The 24,436-nt window shown below is 36.2% G+C and overlaps 1 long non-coding RNA gene across 1 annotated transcript in view; it reads left to right on the forward strand.

The window, feature by feature from the left end:
• The first annotated feature begins 788 nt into the window (after positions 1-788).
• The window catches only part of LOC128777095 (uncharacterized), a 294,727-nt gene continuing 271,079 nt past the window's right edge, over positions 789-24,436 (forward strand). The window contains exon 1 of the long non-coding RNA XR_008422315.1: positions 789-907. This is a non-coding gene — a long non-coding RNA (uncharacterized LOC128777095). The remainder of the gene's footprint in view (positions 908-24,436) is intronic.

Consider the following 24,436-nt stretch of genomic DNA (forward strand, 5'->3'; position numbering starts at 1 on the left):
TGATGTCGTGATTTTTTACAATTCTGTGTTAGTCCATTCAGGCTGTTAGAACAAAAATATCATAAACTGGTTGGCTGATCAAGAACAAGCATTTATTTCTCAGTGTTCCCAAGGCTGCGAAGTCCAAGGCTGGGATGTCCAAAGTGCTGCCAGATTCAGTGTGTGGTGAGGACCTAGCTTTAGGGAACTCTACAGGGTCTTTTATGAGTCCACTAATCCCATTTATGAAGCCTCCAACCTCACGACCTATGCATTTCCCAGAGACCTCACATCCTAATGCTGTCAAATTGAACATTAGGATTGCACATATAATTTTGAGTGGCACAAACATTCACTTCATAGCTTATCTGATTTTTTTTGGTAGTGATATTATTAGCCTTATCTTTAAAAAAAAACATATCTACTATAGATATTTTTCTTTGTGGTTGCCATGAGATTTCATATAAATTCTCTGTCTTTGGACAATTGAATTTTTACTTAGATATGATTTATCAAGAGCTTTTAAGTTCGCTATTATTAATAGAATTACTAATTATAAATAGAATTACTAATAGAATTACTATTAGTGTATAGTTTGTTTGGATTTTCTCTGTAGTCAATCATAGCCTCCAAAAATATGTTTTTTATTTCCTATGCTTATTTTTCTATTTCTTTTTCTTTTTCTTCTTTTTTTTTCTTTCTTTTTTTTGCTTGTCTTATTTCCCTGGGAAAGATATCCAATATAATGCTAGATAGAAATAGCAATAGGGTGTATAAGTGTTTCCCCCCACCAAGGGAAAATGATTTAATTAATCCTTAATTATGAATCATTGAAGTATTTTTTTGTTTGTTTTTCCTTTTCAGATACCTATTTATTATATTAAAGAAGTTCCCTACAATGAATGCTAACAGCAGCACTTCTGTTGAGGTAAGAATACATTATTTTTTTCCCTTTTTTCCTGTTAATGTTCTAAATTATATCAATTGGCTTTCAAATGTCAAAACAGTTTTCTATTCCTGCCATACACTCCAATTTCTCATGATGGGTTTTGAGTTTCTACATCACTAGATTTGATCTGCAATATTTTGGTCAAGATTTTACATCTATATTTATCATGGAGGAATCTGCCCTTTGTTGTTGCAATGTCCTTGTCAGGATTTGATATTGAGATTTTGGATTTGATTTGAATTAAGGATTTGATGTTTGATTTATTAAGGTTAAAACTTACACAAAATGGGTTGGAAAATGTCCCTTTTTCTGTCCTCTTCAAATATTTGAATAATATGGATTACTTTCTTTATGAATACGATTTATTGTCACATCGGCTTCTGTACAACACCCAGGGCTCATCCCAACAAGTGCCCTCCTCGGTGCCCATCCCCCATTTTCCCTCTTCCCCAATATTGGATTACTTTTCAAAATTGGTAAAATGCCTGATGAAGTTGCTGGAGCTTGAACTGTTCATTCTAAGAAAGTTTTTAATAACCAATTTTATTTTATTAACATATTAAATTATCTTAAAATCTACCTATTCTTTTGTAAAGTTATAAGTTATGTTTTTCAAAGTATTTAGTCATCTTATTTTCACTTTCAAACTCGTTGATTCAAAGTTGATCATGATATTTCCTTAGTATCTGTAGTATGCCTGATTTTTGTGAGGTGGGGTTCTTTCTATATTAAGAGTCTCATGCTTTTCCAACTGAGCTGAGTACCCATGGTTTCTATTTTATATTCGAACAGTATTAGTTGGGTTTATCAAATTAATTAATATTTACAAAAACTATTCCTCACTTTTCTCTTTTATGATGTAAATTTTATTGATTTCTACTATTATTTCGCTTTATTGCTTAAATCTGCTCTCCTATTCCTTTTGAGATTCTTGAAATGGAATTTTAGATCATTGATTTTAAAACTTTTTGACATTAAGGCTCTTGATTTCTAAACAACAGTTTACCTACATGTATAGGCTTTAATGTATTTTTATTAAGATTCAGGTTAAAATGTTTTCTAACTTTTGTGACTCCTTTTTTATTTTGTTCTATTGGTCATTTAGAAATAACTTGATTTTTTTCTAATGCTTCAAGATCCCTCACCCTTTTTTTAATTGCCCGTTCTCTTTTCCCACCAGGGTCAGAGAGCATACACTGAACAATAGCGTTCCTTTTTAATCTATGGTTTGCTTTCTAAACCGACATACGGCCAGCTATGGACAAAGTTACATATGTTCTTGAAAAGTGCATGACCTATGTTTTTTAAATGATTTTTTAAATATATTTTTTATTTTTTTAAGTTTATTCTGAGAGAGAGAAAGTGGGGGAAGGGCAGAGAGAGGAGAGAGGAGAGAGGAGAGAGGAGAGAGACAGAGAGACAGAGAGACAGAATTCCAGGTAGGCTCCTTGCTGTCAGCTCAGAGCCCGGTGGGGCTTGAACTCACCAATGGTGAAATTATGACCTGAGCTGAAATCAAGAGTCGGACACTTAACTGACTGAGTCACCCAGTGCCCCTAAATGATTCTGATAATCATAGGGATCATATTTAGTATTACATTGTCTATATTATTATCAGTTTTATATTTTTTATTGTCTCACATATTTTATATGTCTTTATGTTTCTTGCTGTCTCTTTACTAATCACTTTCTTTTTCTATTTTCCACAATACTAATTCCATAGATATAAATACATTTACCATTCTGTTAGAGATTGTAAAATATATTATTGAATTAGCCTACTCCTCTGGAGTGTATTTTTATTATTTATACTCATATTAAATTACTCTCTGCTTCCAGTAGCTTAGCATAGAAATGTTCTCATTTTATATGTTATCTCACAAATTTTGTGACCCGAATCTTGCAAATTTGTTCGCAGTGACGGCTATCAAATTTAATTTCTTGTTGTTTTTTTTTTAATTTTCTTTACATAATAATTTCTTAAATTGTGTAAAGTTAGTTGCAAATACAGACACCTGTGCTGACTACCAGAATCTAAAAGAGCAGTGACAGGGAGGGCGGGCCATAGGGACTGAGGAGTTTCAGAGAGGTTACTCTGATGGTTACTTCTTGATTACATGTTTGAATATAGTTACTTTGGAAGTATCTCTCTGCTCTCACTGCACATTCACAGGCTTGCCTCTGGATGGATCCATATGGCTCCTCAGTGTATTCCTGATATAATGACAGGAGGCTGGGACATGTAAGGTTATCCAGACTGTACAATAGGGCACGTGATGTTTCAGAATTTAGGAACAAGTTGGGAGGAAGGAGACAATGAGGACTTTGTATTTGACCCTGTTAAATTTTACATTCTATCTAAGATTATTTTCACCTTATTTTAAGGGTTTAGAATATCATGTTTTGGCTGTCTTCTTGTTTACATTATATATTTGAACATTATGAAACCTGCAAATTTGATACAGGAGATTATATTTGCTAAGTAATGAAATATTACTTAATAGAAAGTAATTTATTTCCGTAGTCAACAAAATGTTCCATTTATACATAAATGAGGAGACAAATTTGAAAAGCATCCTGTAAATGAAAATGAATTTGCCTAATATTTTCAGTACCTCCTCTGTTATGCTCTTTCTCTGCGGGCACTTACTTTAATATCTTATATCTTGCTATTAGTGTCATCCAGTTAAGGGACTAGAAAAATTTATTTGATTTAATATAAATTGTTATATATGTAATATATACCTATGATTATTAAGTATTAAGAATGTCATGTTCATTAAAGACCTATTATTCACATTCTTCTTTGGAATAGTAAGATTGTATATGAGAAGTGACTGGCTTTAGAGGTGTCTGAAATACTTCATTTTTTTTATAAATTAAAATATACCTTCAACAGTCTATAATCTATAAATTTCAAGGTCAGACATCTAACTGCTAATCTTTAAATTCACTCCATATATCTGACTATTTTATACTTACAATGAGACAGGCATTTCAGAGAAGATAAATAATAGCATGCCTATGAAAATATTTGCTGATGGAACATATTGTGTTAAACTAAATTATCATAAGTAATTATTCTTCAAAATAGTCCATTTCATTGTCACTGTTCCCAGTTGTATATTCTACTCAGCTCTCATTTTCTTCGGCTTTAGAAGGTTTCATCAGGTGAATACATTTTAATGAAAACACTTGTTCACAAGTGTTTCTGACTGGCCTGTGGTTATTTGTGTATGCATCTGGGTAGAGAGCCACATTAGGTGCAAGCAGGTCTCGGTTTCAGGCACAGTGTAAGGTAGGCAGTTTGCCTTCAGTATTTTATCCACCTTGTTTTGTAGGTTCTTATGCCTTCTTCAGTGTTTCTATGTCAAAAAAAACCCAGTGCTTATTTATTTTTCTTCTCCCGGTTTCTCTCTCTGGAAGTTAACTGCAGGACCGGTCTATGGTTAGATGGGAGGGGACGGCATCCCGATGCTACCTGGCCGTGATTAGCTCTTGATTCTAAACTCGGTTTCCACAAGCAGATAACCTTGGGAAGATATCCAGCTCTCTAATGTCCGTCTGTAAAATGGACATCAGAATAGGACCAAACACATCATTTTGTTTTGGGAACGGGATAATACTCATTAAGATTTTAACGTAACGATCCTTCGCTCCATGTTTACTGCTGGAGTGTTCCAATGTGTGAACTGTTCTAACAATAGTCTCAGCAGAGTACCTGTTCAAACACAGAGTAAGTCCCTTGTTCTCTCAAATAACGGTGCAGAGTGGATGGTATAGCAGAAAGGTGGGCTTTCCTTCTTGCAGTCCTTCAGCCACCCAGCCTTCTTTCTTCATCATCCTCCTTTTCCTCCTCACCCCAACTTCTCCCTTTCTTCTTTTCTCCAGTGATGATGATGATGATGATCCTTCTTTATAGTATCATTGTAATTTACTCTCTAGAGTCTCTGTTCCTTTCAGAATTCTGTCTCACTAGAGCACTACTAATCTGATACTGTAGTCAGACTAACTGGGTCCTCTCGTGACGGTTATATGTCCTATCTTCCAGTGTTCACCTTTTATGTAAAGCTTAATGATCCTTATACAAATGGATACAGGTAAGCCTGGCATCACCTGGGAAGTGCCAGCTGGAGAGATGTGACATTCCCCCTGGTTTGATCCCTATCAGTCTGGCCTGTATTTTTTGGCTCTACTCTTTCAAGCTACATATGTGACTTCTCAGTCATTCTTATCGATTCTTCAGTGACTATGCTAATAGAGCATGGAGTTTTGAAGCAAATTTTAGTTCGTTTGTTATGGAAGCTCTGAAACATTCAGTACTTTTGGTTCTTAATGATTACTTCATTTACTAATTATTTCATTAAAAACAAACCCAAAGCAATCAGAAAACAAACCTCCACAGGTTTTTAACTGCAAATCTGTTAACCTAGTCACATGACTTCCCTCGTCCCTGTTATGATGGATGAATGCACTGCTGTCCTACGTAAAGCCTTGTCTACACTCAAATCCAGCCACTTTCTGAGGGACAGATATGCTCATGTGATTTTGAATCCCCTTTGTGTAAGTACATTTGTAATGTGTGGGGCTCTTCAAAGCATGGAGCTCAGGGCAGGGGCCCCCTTGCCCAAGAGTTCAGCCAGGTTCTGTCTGCATCAGATTGTTCTGAGTTAATTGAATCAGTCCAATCAACTTGGAAAGTTACTCTCATTTCTCCTGACCTCACAGTAAAATCAACCCTTTCTTTTACCCTTAACTTCTAGGGTACCATATCTCCTGTTGGTGCTTTGTTTCGTTGTGTTCTTTTCCTCTCCCTTCGTGTCTGATCCTTTCCACTGCTTGCTACATGCATCTTCTGGTCTGTTCTTTCACTTTAACCTGCATCAAGTATTTTCTTATACCTTTTCTGAAAGGCCAACATAATATTTGATGGCACAAAAAGGGATGCTCACACACTTACTTACCATTCACTTTGCAAGTGACCATCAAATCAATGGCTAGGCCACTGGTGCTCAAAAAGGAATTGTCTGAACAATTTTTAAAATGTACTGGTATCTGGGCACTTCTCTCAGAGATTAAACTTGCTCACCGGTGCTGCCCAGATGCTGATAGATTGTAAAGATCATTTGATGATTCCAATTTAAAATGAGGGTTATGAATCAGTGCATTAGATTTCAGACACATACTCATGACTAGTTTTATATATGATTAGGTCGAGTGGGCTGGGATGTCCTAGAAAGTCAGCTCCCTAAACAGAAAAACAAACAACAAACACTAAAACAACAGCAATAGCAATAATAACAATAAAACCTTAACTGTCCTACTAAGTGGTCTACCCTTAATTTTCCATCATTAGTTGGAAGGAAACCAGCCTGAAGTTTCCTCATACAAGCAATCAGCAGACTGCATTCTATTTACAAACACTTGGAGAAGTCACTTGATTGGTCTGGTAGAGGTCAGATACATATCACTATTCAGTGACGTAGGAGTAGAAGGCCGAGTTCAAAAGTGAAAACATGGCTCTTGTGTGCAAATGTCTAAGGAAACATTTGTAATGAAAAGACTTATGGGAATATTCTAATGGAACAATTTTCCACTGGTCTATTTTAATGTAAAAAACAAATAACATTGGGGCACCTGGGTAGCTCAGTCAGTTAAGCATCTGAGTATAGCTATCAGCTCGGGTCTTGATCTCATGGTTCGTGAGTTTGGGCCCCACACTGGGCTCCACGCTGGCACTGTGGAGACTGTTTGGGATTCTCTCTCTCCCTCTCTCTGCCCCCCCCCCAAGTAAACAAATAAGCTTAAGAATACAAATGATATTTATGTTTTGCTTTTTCAATTTTTTTTCACTTATTTAAGCATTACATATGGTTTTGCAGAATTTCTCAGAATGGCATCTGCTGTTTCCAAGTTTAAAACTGGGGATATCATTATATTTCCTTACATTAGGAGCCTATTCTCATTAATACTTTTACTTCACTGTAATGCATCATCACATAAAAATAAAGAGGTCATAAGAGTTAAAGTGAGTTTGTACTTTTAGGTATAAAATCTACTGGCAGTACTTAGCATGTCAAAGACATTCCATCCATGTTATTTCTCTTGATCAAAGTTATGTGATGACCAGTTTCTTCAGACTTATTAAATCCTAACACCCCTGCTATTCAGGGCTCCTTCGAGGATATTTTAAGATATTTGTTCACTTTCTTAATGCATATTTACACCAGGTAAAATTGAGGAGTAGCCAGGAAAATGCTAAATACAGTCTTATTTCAGAAGTACACACAAAAAAATTTGTCAGCAGTGTTTTCTCAGGCCATCAAGGAATCTGCAAGATAGAATAAAAAAATTATGAAAACGCATTCCAGAGCAGCTGTGTCGTGGAAACCATGCCACTGGCTCCCTCATTAAATGACAACCAGAAAATTTACCAGTTAGAAAATTGTTTGCCTTTAAGCATGGGAGTTGTTGGTAGAAATGCATATCGTAAGTGTGGGTTGATGGTATTTTCTCTGATCCTGCAGGATTCAATCTGATAAGATAAGGTATGTAGGACATTTAATATGTCTGAGAGTGACTTCTCACATTTCTCAGGCAGAGAATGCATCTATTTCTCTGTTCACTTACTGCAAATCTGACATGTAGACAGTCCATCCGAATCCCCGTTTGCACTATTAGATCGTAATTAAAAGCCTGGAGACTGCACTAGAATCAGATGACCAGATGCTTCAGTGAATTGCCCCTCCTGGTGTAGTCTCATTTCAGATCCCAACCTGGGTCCATAAATCAACGTCTTTTAAAGAAATGTTTCAGAATATAATGTCCCTACCGTAATCCATAAAGATTTTTAATTAAAGCTTTTTAAATGAAGACACATAAGTCTAACTGGAGAGTCATTTGTTCTCTATATAGTTTATTCCTTTAGGCGATATCTGTATGGTATTTCAGAATGAAATTAAGCAGTAGACACTGATGTAGGTGGCAACATTTCACAAAGTTTCATTTTAAAGCGATTAGTTTTCTAATATTTAAAAGGATTTTTTAATAAAGCAGCACTGACAAAATCCTCTGAATTATGTCTCCATAACCCCGTTTTTAAAAACACGGTGACACATCACTGCTCACCAATCAGAAGGGGTAAAATAAAAACAGCAACAACACTACATACTGCGGAGAAACTGTCTCCTTTGTACATTGATAGTGGTGACATAAAATAGGACAGCCTCTTTGGAAGCAGTTTCGAAGCTCCTTACAAAAGACACATACATGTAACCATATGTCCAAGCAGTTGCACTCTTGGGCCTTCATCCCAGAAAAGCGAAAACTCATGTTCATGCAAAAACCTGTGAATGAATGCTTGGAGCAGCTTTATTCATAATAGTTCTGACCTAGAAAGCACCCATACTTCCGCTAACAGGCGAATGGGTAAACAGACCGGGACACAGCCATAGTATGGGGTTCTGCCCATCGATGCAGGGTTGACGTGCTGTCCAACAGCTCTCAAGAAAATTATGCTCAATTCAAGAAAGAAAGAAAAAATGCCATCTCAAGAGGATACTCACTGCATGACTCCACTTCTACGATATGCTGGAAATCACACAGCTCTATAAGTGGAGAACAGATGAGTGGTCGCCAAGGGTCAGGACGAGGGATGGACGAGGAGTAAGGGAGATTGGTGTGATGGCAAAAGGGTGATACAAGGGATTTCTGTGCCGATAGAGCCGTTCTGTACCTTGACTACGCTCATGACAAAGTTGCGTGGAACTAAATGCACAGACGTACACACACGTAAATGACTGCAATTACAGTGGGGAAATAGGAATAAAATCAGTGGCTCTTAAGCAGCATATCATCCTTGTTGTGATATCGTATAAGTTTTGCAGGATGTTGATAGTAGAGGACTTAGGCGAAGGGTAGACAAGATCTCTTGTATTATTAGTAACAATTGCATGTGAATCTGCTCTTATTTCAAGATTCAAGTTTGATTTCTAAAATAAGGCAAACCCGTGTTATGTTTTATCTGAAAAAGCCTTAACCGCCTTCCTAATTCACTCAGAATATAAGTGTAAATTCTTACAGTAGCCCAACAGAGCCTTATTTGATCAGAACCCTATTCGTAGGGCCCCATTCTGGCCAGTAAGTCACCCACTGATTTACTTAAGTCCAACCTCACTAGGCTCCCTGCTGCTGATCAAAACCGTTCAACCTTTGTGCGGGCTGTCGCCTCCGACTGAATCTCTTCCTCTGTGTATTTGTATCACTACTTCTCTTACCTAATTGAAGCCTTTGATCACATCTCCTTGTTGAGTGAGACACACAAAACCGTCGCCTTTAAATCACAGCCTCCACAATCCCAGTGTACTGGGCATGGCCAGATTCCTCTCCCCCTCCTTTTGCTCCAGCCGTTGCTGTGGCAACCGGCTGGGTGCCGCTTTATCTGAGGGCACTGTGTGTCTGCGACTTTCACTCTTGGTGCGTGCCTTCTGCTTCATCCTGAGAAACAGGTGCAACCCAACTCAACTGTGCAGATGCACTTGGGAGTGTGGGACACCACATCTCAGGGAACGTCCCTTTCCAGTGTGTGACGGAGCCGGTGCCCAAGCGTTCCCTCCACGGGCTCCTTGAGTGGACGATGCTGACATTTGCTCTACAGGACTCTTTGGAAGGCACTTGGCTTGGCATCTGGACTGAGTTTCCTTCCTTCCGTGTTTGATCCTTCCCATTGCTGTCCCTTGCATCATATGCCAAAATAAGTTGCCTGCAAACATGTAATTTATCTGATTATTCTTCATTTACAAAGCTAGGAAATCTTGGCTCTCTCTAGCCTTAATCACATCTATTTTTTTCTTTTTTTTTCTACAATTATTTTCATATTGTAAAATGATGCACAATTGACTGATTTATCCTTTTTAATTTCGGTTTTCTGCCTTTCCCTGTAGAATGTAGGGTCCATGAGAGTAGAGATCTTTCTTCTTTCTTTCTTTCTCTTTCTTTCTTTCTTTCTTTCTTTCTTTCTTTCTTTCTTTCTTTCTTTCTCTTTCTTTCTTTCTTTCTCTTTCTTTCTTTCTTTCTCTCTTTCTTTCTCTTCTTTCTCTTCTTTCTTTCTTTCTTTCTTTCTTTCTTTCTTTCTTTCTTTCTTTCTTTCCCCCAATACATCCTAAGTACTTACAAAAGTGCCAATTGGTATACCAATTTTCAGATAAAAAATTATATATAAATTTTACAAGTACTTATTGAATAGAGTAATTGGATGTGAACCTCTCATATCTAAAGAGAGAGGTTTCTGAGGAGCATCTTAGAGAATCATACATGGCTCGGGCACCTGGGTGGCTCAGTCAGTTAAGCTTCCGATTCTTGATTTTGGCTCAGGCATGATCTCACAGTTCGTGGGATGGAACCCTGCTTCTGGCTCTAGCTGACAGCATGGAGCCTGCTTGGGATTCTCTCTCTCTGCCCCTCTACCTACCACCCCTCTCTCTCTGCCCCTCTCCCCACCTCTCCTCTCTCTCTGCCCCTCTCCCCGCCTTTCTCTCAAAATAAATAAATAAACTGTAAAAAAAAGAAAAAAGAATCCTACATGGCTCTCTGCACAAGCAGAGCTCCATTGAAGGAAAAGACTGTGAAGGTCGATCACGGATACGTTTCACGGTCAGCACCACCTCTCAGGCACCATTGTAGATTATCCAGAGACAGCACATTTCTATGGATATCACTGTTCTCCCAATAGGTGCTAGAAGTTGGGGCTTCAAAGGGAGTCAGTGAAGGATAGTCGTGGAAGATGGGGAGTTGGAAAAAGAGAGGAAGAATGGTTGTGACGGAGAGGTGAAATCCAATAAACCCACATGCAGCACCAGAACTTGGAGACAACATGAAAGTGAATAAGCCTCAGCTCTCACCCAGGGGAATCACAACTTCCTGAGGTGCTGGGGCAATTTCAGAAAGGACCCACTTATGTAATGGCCTCAGTCAACTTCAACAGCCCCAAACCTGGAAATAAGTAAAAAGCTCCCTACGCCACACAGAGATATCTAATCTAAGACTCAAGGAGCACAGAAAATGAATGTGATTGGCGAATTTTTCAACCTTAAGGAAAAGAAGTGTGCTCATAGACCGGTGACACAGGACTGTGCTGTAAAAAACTTGCTTGTGCAAGAAATTTAAGGAAGAGAAAGAACAAGGAAATGCAAAGCAAGAACCAGAAGGGCTAACAGCAGAGGTGCCTGTGGGAAGGACAACTAGACCATGAGAAGGAGCTATGCACATATTGATTAGAAGCTAATAACTGATACCAGGAAACAGAATCAGAAGTGGTCAAGAGAGAAGAGAATGCCCAAAGAACAGTGGGACAGGAGTGCCTTTCTCCCAGAGAGGAAAATGGCAGCCGGGAGCAATGCTCAGCCTTTTACACCCTGCCCCCAGCATCCCTAGCTGACAGCTTCACTGAAGGAGAGCAGTAGCACCTGTGGGGGCCAGGGGGAATGTGGAGGCTGTGGTGATGGGCATGAAGGGCAAGCAAAGTAAACCCTCCAGGTCTCCATTGCCTAAAAGGGTTGCTTTCATTTCGGGGCTCAAAGGTTGAAGGCCTGCCAGTGTGATTATCTAAGAGTGTGGGACCTTTCCCTGCGTCCTGGGACCAATGAGGACACACTGCATGATTCCCTGACTTTCTGCTGGGACAGACAGAACCCAAACTTCCTTCACGGTCCTCTGTCACCCACAGTTGGCCCTAATCTGTGTTTCCAAAACCATCTCCCACTCTTTTTCTAAACTCTCAACCTGTTGACTGATCGCTCCCAAAACACAGCCCATGCAGTCTTGTCCCTGTCATGTTCATGCAATTTCTTTTCCAACTAAAATATTTTCCCTGATGGCCTCTGTTTAAAAACTCATACCTTCCCCTGGAAGACCAGATCTAATACTTGAAAAGTCTGCCCTGGTAAGTTGAGCTGCAGGTGAACTGATTACTGTTGAAGCCACTGGGCACTCTATTTGCCTCCTACCATGGGACACCTTGTGTGATTATTTGGGCATATGTCTTTTGTTTTATTATTATTATATTATTAGCCTTTGAAAGTACAAGATACAGAATTTACTTCTTCATACTTCTCTCCAACTCACACATCCTAGTGTTTAATTATCTAAAAACTAATGAGTGACTGGAAAAATTGAAATCCACATTTAACTTGAATGGATGATCTGGGAAGTTTTGATATATTAGTAAATTATTTGTGTAGAGGCCATAAGTCAAGTATCTTTATACAAATTCTTCAGATTTGTAGTAGGTGATTATCTTGAAACTAATACTAGAGCATTATTCATGGACTAAATAAATAATTAATACGGTTTACATCACTATTTTCCAGAATGATAATCTTTAGTCTCTTTATTTTGTCTCTAAACACATAGACTTAGTTTCTTCAGTTTCTCAAATAAAGAGAGCATAATATTTTGGGTAATGAATGAGCTTTTTTTAACTTGTTGATAACCTTTAACTATTTCTGTATTTTATAGGACCCTTTGTTTATATATCATTAGAAGTTATAGTTGTCATTTTATCTCTTACCCAAATATATATGTGGTCTCATCTAAATTTGCATTGTTCTCCATATATGGTCCCTTTCTTTCTCATTTCAAACAGATTGGCATTCCTTCTAGCCCTATAGCTATTCCCAAGTTGCAGAAAAACATTTTTTTTTCATGTGCTCTGCTTCTTTACTTCCCATTTACATCTGGATTTTGCTGGCACACCCACAGCAACACTTTTAATAGATTCATCAATGATGTTCTAGTGTCAAAACTCCAGGACAGATTGTTCTTATCTGACTAACCCATTTTTTCCATGTTTCCTTCCCTCTCCTTTTCTTCTTTCTTTTCTTTCTTTCTTTCTTTCTTTCTTTCTTTCTTTCTTTCTTTCTTTCTTTCTTTCTCTCTCTCTCTCTCTCTTTCTTTCTTTCTTTTTCTTTCTTTTCCTTCTTTCCTCCCTTCCTCCCTCCCTCCCTCCTTCCTCCCTCCCTCCCTTCTTCCTTCCTTCCTCCCTTCCTCCCTCCCTCTCTCTCTTTCCTTCCTTCCTTCCTTCCTTCCTTCCTTCCTTCCTTCCTCCCTTCCTTCCTCCCTTCCTTCTTTCGTTCCTTCCATGTGAATTTAACTTAATTTTTGGTTTGACCTCTTGGTGCAAAACAATTTATATTACTTTTTGTTTCAAAATTGTTTCAAACCTATACAAAAGTTGCAAGAACAGTGCAAAGAATCAAAGAATGCCACATCTTTCTCACCAACTTCCCAACTGGTAATAGTTCATCACATTGTTCCTTTACTTTTTCTGCACACACATACACCATACTGCCCCATCAGCTCTAAGTCCTCTGATATGAATCCTCCCCAAACATGAGCACTCTCAATTATTGACATCACACAACCCACTCATGCAGAAAATAAACTGACAAAATGCTACAATTGAACCAACATTCTCACTTAAATTTTGCTCACTTGGCAACGTTTCATTTTCTCTTACAGGACTTTATTCTGGAACACACGTTTTATTTGTCTTAACTATCAGTGGCCCTAAATCTAGAACAGTCCTTCCCTCCCTCTTATCTTTGACAGTTGTTTTAAAGTTTGTTTGTTTATTTATTGAGAGAGAGAGAGAGAGGGAGAGAGAGAATCCTAAGCAGGCTCTGCACTGACAGCGCAGCTCAATCTTAGGACCATGAGATTATGACCTGAGCTGAAATCAAGAGTGAGAGACTTAACTGACTAAGCCACCCAGGTGCCCCGTCTTTGACAGTCTTTATGAGTGTGGATTTTTCATTCTGTAGGATGGTCCTCACATTTGCTCATCTGAAATGTTCTTTTGATCAGACTCTGGTCACTCATTCTTGGCAGGAATATATACTTAAATGATGATATGCTCTTCTGGGCACATCACACTAGTAGGTACACTACATTGACCTATCCTTTGCTGATTTTAAAATTATTTACCTGGGCAAGTTGGTGTCTGCCACATTTTCATCAATATAAATTCACCGTGTTCCTTCTTTCCCACTTTGGTCTGGAGGGGTATTCTGACAGTAGGCCATTATACTTAGCATCAACTTGCCAACTGTCTTGGCTTCTATTAAACATGCCACTTGTATCATTACTGTTAGGGTGATAGCCAAAGTACGACTTGTGATGATCTCTTTCCATCATTACTTTTACTTTTATTTACAGGCATTCACTTCAAGAGGGAGCTTTCTCTTTATCCCATTAAGTTAGTTTTAAAATTTGTTATTTATATTATGGTTGTATACATGGACTTATATTTTATTCAGTGTGCTGTAATCCAAAGCTCTCATTCATTTGTTTTTTCATTTGTTTTTTCATTATTCACTTTGATACTTGTATTCTTCTAGTTGGACCAGCATAGCTTCCCTCAAGCTAGTTCCAGGGCCTTTGGACACATACTCATCATTTTTTGTGCATTTTTTTTCCTATATGGCAAAAAAAAAAAAAAGTTTATGGATCATCTTGTACTTTCCTATTCCCTGCCTGGGAATCAACTATCTCCCCATTGAGCCATGATGGATTCAAGTGGAACAAAGTACTTAGAAATCAATATCCATGTGTCTGTTCTTCTCATTTAAAAGGACATTCCATAAACTATTCGCTTCTGGATGATGTAATATTGGTAGGACCAATGGATCACATGGTCATGGCATTACTCTGTGGGCTTCTGGGTCAAAGAAAATGTTATACATTATCCTATGTTGGTGATTTAGACTCTTTGAGCTCTTGGATGATGATGCTGCACAAGATTCTGTGAGCCAATAAATAAATCAAGACCACATCTGAAATAGGTGGTCACCTTTATCAGTAAATACCATTGCCCCCTTTTCAGTGGAAATATATAATCAACCTGCCGCTAAGTGTCTAGTGGGTCTCCTTGACAAATAATACCATGTCAGGTTATTAGTCTTTGTTGCTTTCCGTAGTAGAACTCAAACAAGTCATTTCCTATGCTGCTTGGTTCTTTGGACCCTTTTCTGTTTTCTTTATACTTTTTCTTTTTTTCTTTTTTTTTTTTTTGATAGTTATGATGCTTTGCTCTTCTATCAGTTTCTTAAACAATGTATTCTGAATTGACCTTTTTTTTTAAGGTAGCACGATGTTATTTCTAAAAGTTCTAGGCAATAGGTTTAACTCTGATGTCATCATTTACTAGATATATTGTCTGTAATTTTGTGAAAGAAGCCTGGTTGAACTCGCAATTCATCTACTCTGTGTTCCTGAGTTGTAGACCAAATGAGGTCATGGACATAAAAATACTTCACCGTGCATACTGTTAAAAGACATAAAAACACCTGTTAGACATTGCAGTCCTTCTCAGGTATAATATGGTGGACTGATAGAACATGGTAGTAAATGTTTGAGAAAGAAATCTGTTCTAAGAATCAGAATAGTAAAATATACATTTAACGAATGAATTTAATACAATTTGCCATTGCCAACTACTGTCCTTTTTAAATAATATATGGTGGTCATGAGTAATAATTTGATGTTATATCTCACCATTTTAGTAAAATAATCTTTTCTACTATCATACATGCTGATGTCAAAAAGCTTAAAATCAAAGGAGGTTAAAATTTATATTGTGCAAGATCAAAAATGTGCTTGTCCATGTATTTGTATTTATGCACGTGTCTCCAGAAAGAGAGGCTAAGAACTTAAAAGTCATGGTAAAAATAATGCAAAAGAAAAAAAAAGTGTATGTTCTCGTTTTATTAGATCTCAGGTAGTGGACATCTCTCTGCAATATGAACAGATGAGTGTGAATTCAGTGAAAACACTACAGATGACTGAATATTTCTCACATTTAATTGCGACTGAAAATTGTACACAGACCCTAAAGAATGTACACCTGCAAGATTGCATGTGAAGTATGTTATGTGAGAAACTTTGTTATCTTACAATGACAATAATGCTGTGGAGAAATTCAGTAATGAAACATGAATTTATACTTCGCACAGTCACAAATTCTCCACGTATATGAGAAGCCATACTTACTTCCTGTTAAGAGGATTATCTTGCCTTAACTAACACTCCTTTCTCTTTTTTCCCTGCTCCTTCATTGCTGCTTATGTTTTCTATTATTTGCTCTTTTCCTGATGTGATTTCTCATGAACTATGCAACATTCCCCAATTTGTTAAACCTTTCCTCATATGCACTGAAACGTCCCAACGCACTCCCCTCCTTTACCCTACTCATCATTTCTGAGAAAAAGAAGGATCAATAAGAAAGTACATATGTGCTATTTCACTCTTTAATGTGGTTTAACCGCATATATATCATTTTTATTGATGTGCTAGTCCTTCTGAGTTTTGTTTTGTAAATTTTATTTTACTGTCTACTGAACAATATCCCTTATTCTTAAATATCCCTAACGATACAAAAAGTCAGAAATATGTTCAAGTGAAGTCAAAAAGAAACACATGGGAGATGTTTAATATGTAGATCTTATTCAAGCATGACAAGTGATTAGTCTATCTTCAGGTTAGAGTGGCTAATCCCAATAGTCAACATTTCTTAACTTTCTCTATTCTATTGTTGCTCTATATTCAGAAGTTTGGGAGCTATCACAATCATACTCGGGAATTTGCAAGCAAACTATGTTCTACCCCATGAACATAAGACCTAACAACAAATTTATGATGTGTCATGTCATTTAAAAGGAAAACAAAAAGTAGACATCCATTTCCTTATTTTCTTATGGTGAGAATTCATTATCCCAACAGATTAACCATACTTCTAAGTAATTCAATTTATTAGTATACATATTTCTTATATTTGAGTGAAATACTACTCACCTAAAATATAGAATTTAAAACCTAAATTTTTATCTTTAATTAGTTTACAATTACATATGTGTAATTATATATTGATATATAATTAGGTAACATTGATAAAATATTAATAAATCTAATTATATATTATAATGTATCATTAATGTATATTACATAGGCTTTAATATATACTCATATATTAATAATAGGTTAATGTACATGTTATTATATATATTTAAAGTGTCCTGAACACAAGGGACGTAGAAAACAGTCCGTAGATCTAATACCAGAAGAGCCACTTGCCTCAGAAGGAAATAGATTTCCAGGGACCGAGAAAGTGTCTGATTTTGCCTGTCACTCTATCCACTCTTCTATGTTTGTTCTCCAGTGTGCTTGTTGGCCTCATCTCCTTTTCCTGCCCTTCTTTTCTTCTCTCTGTTCGTGGGGGGAACCATGTCTGCCCTCTTATTTTTCAATGGAAACAATAGTCTGATAAGTTTTCTTTTAACCCTCCTGATTTCCTGGAGAAGCTGGTTCACCTGTGGTCAGGGTATTAGCTCATCTAGTTATTACAACAACATGAGTCAAATATAACCATTACTCCTCCTTTAGAGAAAACAATAGTTTTATACAATTTAACCACGAACATATGTCCCCACTACTTTCTCAAGCCTACTAAATTTATAGAATTCTGTACTGGGGACCATAAAGTGAATCCTAGTATTTCCTCCAAACAGGTGTAAATGAAAATTAATGTTCCATTTCATACTTGAGGTATTTGACATTGATGCCAACGTGCTGAGAGCCCTCCCTACATGACAAAAAAAAAATACTTTGTGTTCCTGTGCTCCATTTCAAGTATATGGCAGAATATTTATACTTAGAAGAATTTTAAGGCTGACAAAACAATGAACAAAAATATTTTAGTTTTGTTGACGACCGACATTTTGTTGTTTTGCTGTTGCAGTCATCTTTCTTTTTCAGAGGAAAGATGCGTGCCCTCAATAGGCCAGTGATGGGGGAGGAGGGTGGATGTCTGTCAGATTATTCTCTCAGGGTCAAAACATGGAATTGCTTTCTTGTTAAAACTTCAGAAATAATGTCCAGCTTCTCTATGTATATAACGGCTAACATAGTTGGCTTAATAAAAAAATTAAAGCTTCCTAAGATTAAAGAGATGGCCTAAAGGGAAAAAATATAGGAAAAATATCATCCTTTTTCTTCTTTCCTATTAAACATGTAGTTAAAACTAGTTGATATTTTAACATAAATTAAAATTAGACATTCAAAAAAAGAAAACAGTTCCTGAGCTACACCCATTTCCTGGTTGACAGATTGTACAATTTCAGGTCATTTTTATCCCCATATAATTTAGGTGCAATTATGACGTTAAAAATAGAATATGGGAAATTTGTTAAAAAATAAATGATCAAAGTACTCACTTCCTTTCCGTAGTGGGGTAAGGGAAGGTTGTGACAAACTAAGGTAAACGTTTTCAAATAATAATGTTGCCTTTTGATAGATAAACCTGTGTGAAGGACTGTTGTTTTGTTTTGCTCTGTTTGTTTGTTTTTTGTATTGTTGGCTAGTTAAAATAACAACCTTACTCTCAGCATATTTGTAACTGGAAAGGAGTATCATACCCATTCAACATAATACAAGTGGAAAGACTATCTGAGGATTAAGTTCATTAAGTTCAAAGGCATAATTAATTCATTCAGTATCCACTGTTGATTAAATGTGCCATGGTTAGTGACATTACAGATCACCGTGTGTGTGTGTGTGTGTGTGTGTGTGTGTGTGTGTGTGTGTATTTCAGTAGTGATGCAAATGTCTTCAGTCCAGAGGGCCAAATAATTCCAGAAACTGTGGTTTGTAGCCCTGTTTACATCAGTTATTTTTTTCTCTAATCACCCCAGCAATCCTATCCCTCTATTAATGTCCCAGCTTCCAGAATGCTCCTGGAACTGATTATAGCACTTTACTGGTTCCCTTATCCATCATTAATTAATGAGCTAATGAGGATTTTGTGTCATGGTTTGAGCCTTTGATGATCACAAAGTCAAATGAATGATGGAGATTTATTCTCTAGTGGGTGAGGCATGACAGAGAATCTGGTTTCCCTGTCTTTTTGTTGGTGTATCTCTCTCAATACTTTTAAGCTCAAATAAGTTAAGAAATCCATGCCAATGGGAGGAGAGCAGTTCTTTGAGATTTGATCCAGTACTTTCTGTATGGCCTTTACTCCTTTATTAATTCATGCATTGAGTTTTGCTAAGATTTTATTTACATTCAATCCAATATACTAATTTAAAAGGTAGTTTCTTGAGTTTTGGTAATTGTACGTAGGCAGCCATTACAATATTCAGAGAATACACCAAGTTTCTTTATTCTAAATGCTTCTTTGTTCAGTTTTGCAGGCAATCTTCCCCTGATCCAAGAAACTACTGATTTACTTTCTGTTATCACAGATTTTTCTTTCTTAGGCTTCCATATAAATTTAAGCACACTTTACATAGTCTTTTGTGTTTGGCTTTTCCCCATTAGGATAATGTTATTCTCTGTATTAATATCTCATTCATTTGTATTTCTGATTAATACTATGTAATATGGTAAACTCCAACTACCTATACACTAGACAGTTGTTGGGCATTTTTGGTTTTTCCAACTTGTGGCAATTTAGAACAATGTTGTTATAAATATTTACCCAGTCATCTTTGCATGAGCACATACTTGTTTTCTTTTTTTCTCTCGGGTAATAACTTAAAAGTAGAATTTCTGGGCCAGGTAGTAAGTGAATGTTAAAATTTGTGACATTTCTGTACTATTTCCAAAGTGGCTGTGCCATTCTGTTTTCCAACTAATATCAACGGCGCTCTGCATTGTAGCCTACACTTGGTATTGTCAGTTTTTTGAAACTGAGCAGTTCCAGTGAGTAGTATATCACATTGTGGTTTTAGTTTGCATGTCTCCGATGCCAAATGATGTTTTAATATCTCTTCATGTGCTTAGTGGCATTTGTATATATTTTTCAGTGTTCAAATATTTTGGACATTGTTTTATATGGATTGTTTTCTTACTATTTCATATTAAGTGTTCTTTATATCTACTGGTTAGTAGTCCTTTGATAGATGTTTTGCATTTTTTGTCTATCTTTTGCATATAAGCTTTTTGTAACTATGTCTTTCAAAAAAAATAGAAAAGATTTTTCTAAATACTTATGAAACACATCTTAAATATTTTTTGTAGATAGGCTTTTTTTTTCTTGTTTAAGAAACCACCCAGTCAATGTTAGGTAAAGTTTAATGGATTAGCTCTTACATTTAGTACAATGAACCATTTTGAATTACTTATGTGTATATTTATGTGTATGATGTGAGATCAGTGTTTTTGTTTATTGTTTATTTCCCTTTAACAGACACACAGTTGTTCCAGGAATATTTGATTAAAAAAACATCTTTTTTCATTTAATTACTTGGGTGCATCTCTCAAAAATCTATTGGCCATCGAATTTTGTGGTTGATTTTTAGAATGTCTAATTTATTCCATTAGTGTTTTGAAAGCAATAAATTTATACTAAATGTTAAGGTCAAATTGCCTAAGCTATCTACATATGTTCTTCTCGCTTACAATTGTTTATGTAGTATGTTGTCTGCCTTTCCATTTGAATTTTAAAATAAGCCTGTCAAGGGGTGCCTGGGTGGGTCAGTTGGGTAAGTGTTCAACTTCAGCTCAGGTCATGATCTCACGGTCTGTGAGTTTGAGTCCTGCATCCAGCGCTGTGCTGACAGCTCAGAACCTGGAGCCTGCTTTGGATTTTGCGTCTCTTTCTCTCTCTATCCCACCCCACTCACACTCTCTCTCTCTCAAAAGTAAAGCATTAAAAAATAAAAAAAAAATAAAATAAGCCTGTCAGTAATTTTATAAAACTCTCCTATCAATGTTGGTTGGCTTTACATTGAATTTATAGATCAAATTTAAAATCTTAAAAATATCCAATCTTCCCATTCATGAACATAACTTATTTCCATATTTAGCTATCTAATTACCCTTTGCAATATTTGAAATTTTTAGGTTCAAGTCTTGTAAAAGATTTGTTGAATATATTCCAAAGTGTTTCTAAGGCTAGTGTTTCTAGGTATTTTCATGTTATTGGAAATGGAATATAATTTAAAAACCTATTTTCTGTGCTCTTTTTTTAGAAGATAAAAATAAAATTGAGGTTTGTATTTTGATGTTGAATGCAGTATCATGGCAAACTGCACTCCTTTTTATCAGATATTTTTCTTTTTTGATTCTTCACAGTTTTCTGCATATACAATCATGCTATCACATTCCTTTCCACCTGGTTTACTTTTAGTCTACTGTTGGTTTTCATTGCTTGATTGCACTGACTAGAACCCTCTAGCACAATGTTAAACACATGTAGTGTTACTTTTATTTACTTTTATGTTGTTTGATATTAGCTATATTTTTTTTTTATTAATGAGGTTAGAAAGTTTATCTTCTGTTCTTATTTTATTGAATTTATATCATGAAAATGACAGATTTTTCAATGCTTATTGTGCTTATTGAGATGATTGTATGTTTTTCTCCTTTATTCTACCATTAATAGATGAATGAATAAGGAAAATGTGGTTTAAATACAGACAACGGACTGTTATTCAGGCTTAAAAAAGAAGGAGATCCTATCTTGTGTTACAGTATGGGTGAATCTTAAGCACTCTGTAGGCAAAGTGAAATAATCTAGTCATAAAAAGACAGATACTGCTTGATTCACTTATAGGAAATATCTAAAACTTTTAGAAAAAAGAGTAGAATAATATGGGGGCTTGGGGGTGGGGAGAAGAAAAGGAGAGGTATTGGTCACTAGATATAGAGTTTCAGTTTTGCATGGAAAAAAAAAAATGTTTATTTATTTTCGAAGGAAAGAGAGAGCATGAGCAGGGGAGGGGCAGAGAGAGAGGCACAGAATCCAAAATGGGCTCCAGGCTCTGAGCTGTGAGTGGCAGAGCCTGACGCAGGGCTCAAACTCCCAAACCATGAGATCATGACCTGAGCTGAAATCTGTCGCTTAACTGACTGAACCACCCAGGTGTCCCTCAGTTTTATATAGTAAAAAAGTTCTAGAGGTTTGTTGCACAACAATGTGCCTACAGTTAATATTACTGTACTGTATACTAAAAAAGGTTAAGATGGTAAATTTAATGTTATATGTTTTTAATAACAAAAAACCATATCATATAATTCTTCTAAGTTTGTTATTTTCCAAGACAGTTGACTAATATAGAATTTTTTCTTGCCATGTAATGCAAAAAATTGACCTGTCAATTTTTCAAAAAAAAAAAATGCTAGTATTGGATTGGGATTGCACTGAATTTATAAATTGAATTGATTGTCATTTTCAAAACATTGTTTTTCAATATGTGTTTCTAGTCCATCTCTATTTATTTAGGTTTTCTTTAATATCTCTCAGCAGCATTTAGTAGCTATTCATGTAAAGACCATGTAAAACTTATGCTAAATTTATTCTGGAATTATTTATTTTATACTATTATAGAATTTTAGAGCTTTGCATCAAATTTTGAAGCACACTGTAGTAAATTTAGCAAATTGTCTTAAAACACACTATTATAATTGAGGTATATTCATTTGTAGAAATAGATGACCAGAATACAATGCTGAATGTATATAGCATAAATATGTATATACATAGACACATACATACATACACAGGTACATATATGCACATGTATAACATATACACATAATGCATTCATTTAATATATGCATAATTATTAATACATAAATATTTATATGAATATTTATAATATTTTATATAAAATGTTGTGGTATACTGTTGCTTTGTTTTTCCCCCACCAGTGAATTGATTTCCCATATTTCTGAATCTGGTAATGAAGTTAAGGAAATAATTATTTATATTTCACCCATTCTGAATGTATCAAGGACCAGCCCACTTCTTGTACAAGATAGAGTTTTCCTAAGTTTTGCACCACCCCACTTACCAAGTACTGTGCTTCTCTAGCTTTAGCTAGATCTCTGATCTCTGATTTTCTTGGATTCTGAGTTTTGGACAGGACAAGACGTCACTTTAAAATTTGGATTCAACCACTGCAAGTTTAGGTTCTGGGAACCATGGGAATTTATGAGACTGAGTCTTTTCTGTAGTTCAGCACTGTCTTCACGGCACGTTTCTCACACACGTTGTGTACGTATGGGTGTGTTCATAGAACTGGGCTGGCAGGGGAGTTGTCAGGCTGAGGAAGTAACAGATGTGTTTCAGAAACTTCCAGATTCCAGTCCATCTGCTGGACTCTATGCCGTGGTTAGTAGTGTGGCTGGCCTGGCTTCAGTGAGCAAAGCCTCAGGTTTCTGGCACGACTTCTCAGTCTGACCTCAGGCAGGCTCAGGATCTGATCCCAAGACACACATATTCTTATCTGAAAACTCCTGTCTCTAGAAATTATTCACTTAGGCTTCCTTTCATCCTGTGCTCTTGTTTTGTTTTTTGTATTTTTTTTGTTTTTTTTAAATAAAGTTTACTTATTTATTTTGAGAGAATCCCAAACAGGCTCCATGCTATCAGCGTGGAGCCTGATGCGGGGCTCAATTCCATGAACAGTGAGATCATGACCTGAGCCGAAATCATGAGCCAGCCAGTTACCCAGCTGAGCCCTCCAGGTGCCCCACATCCCCTGCTATTTTAACAGTTCCACAGATGCGAATGATATTTATCACATTCTTATTTTTGTTGGTGTTAATCAGCAGAAAGAAATTCTTCATTCTTTTATATCTAATTGGGCGGCTATCCTATATAGTTTTAGTCTTTTTTTTTGTAGTAAGGTCTTATTATTTTTATTTATTTTTGTTGATTCCTGTCCTTAGATTTAAGATTAATGAAACATCATTAACTTTAAATAGATTCTCAAGTTTTTGTAAATAATATCTCCTTTCAAACTTGACATGCTGAATAAACATTGTTAAACTATAGGCTGTGATATTCTTTAGTTGTTTGTAAAACATTACAAAAATTCAGAGATAGGGTCACATATTATTCATCTGATGTGTTCATTTTTTCACAGTGTTCTTCAGAACCTTTATATATGGGAAATACTAATATTTCCGAATTTAGATAAGATAAAATTCTATTCACACCATTCAGAAGTGTGGAGGCTTACCAATAGAAGCCAGGTGTTACTACTTACAACCTAAGGTTTTATTTAGCAAAGAACCATTTAAAAAAAAAGAAGCAGAAGAAAGAAAGAAAGAGAGAGAGAAAGAAAGAAAGAAAGAAAGAAAGAAAGAAAGAAAGAAAGAAAGAAAGAAAGAAAGAAAGAAAACCCAGAAAGCTGCATTGTTGACAGCTTCCAGGCAGCAAACGTTGCTGTACATTGTGAAAGGTAAAGATCATCAATAACATTGATTTACCCTGGTAACATTCAGGTCAGTAAATGTTAAGGACTATTGAAGAAAATAATGCTAATTAAGTAACCAATATTACTGCAACCCACAGAGATAATGACATTACATTTGTCATTGAATTAAGACTGTATCTTGGAACGCAGTTTTCTTTTCTCTACATAAAAAGCATGCTTCTTTATGAATTAAGTAGCACTGTGGAACTGATTTGATTTTGTCACTCCATTTAGAAACCCGTAGAAAACC

Source organism: Panthera pardus, unplaced genomic scaffold (assembly GCF_024362965.1).
Source record: "Panthera pardus isolate Hobbes unplaced genomic scaffold, ASM2436296v1 HiC_scaffold_15, whole genome shotgun sequence".
In the NCBI taxonomy this organism is placed as follows: Eukaryota; Metazoa; Chordata; class Mammalia; order Carnivora; family Felidae; genus Panthera; species Panthera pardus.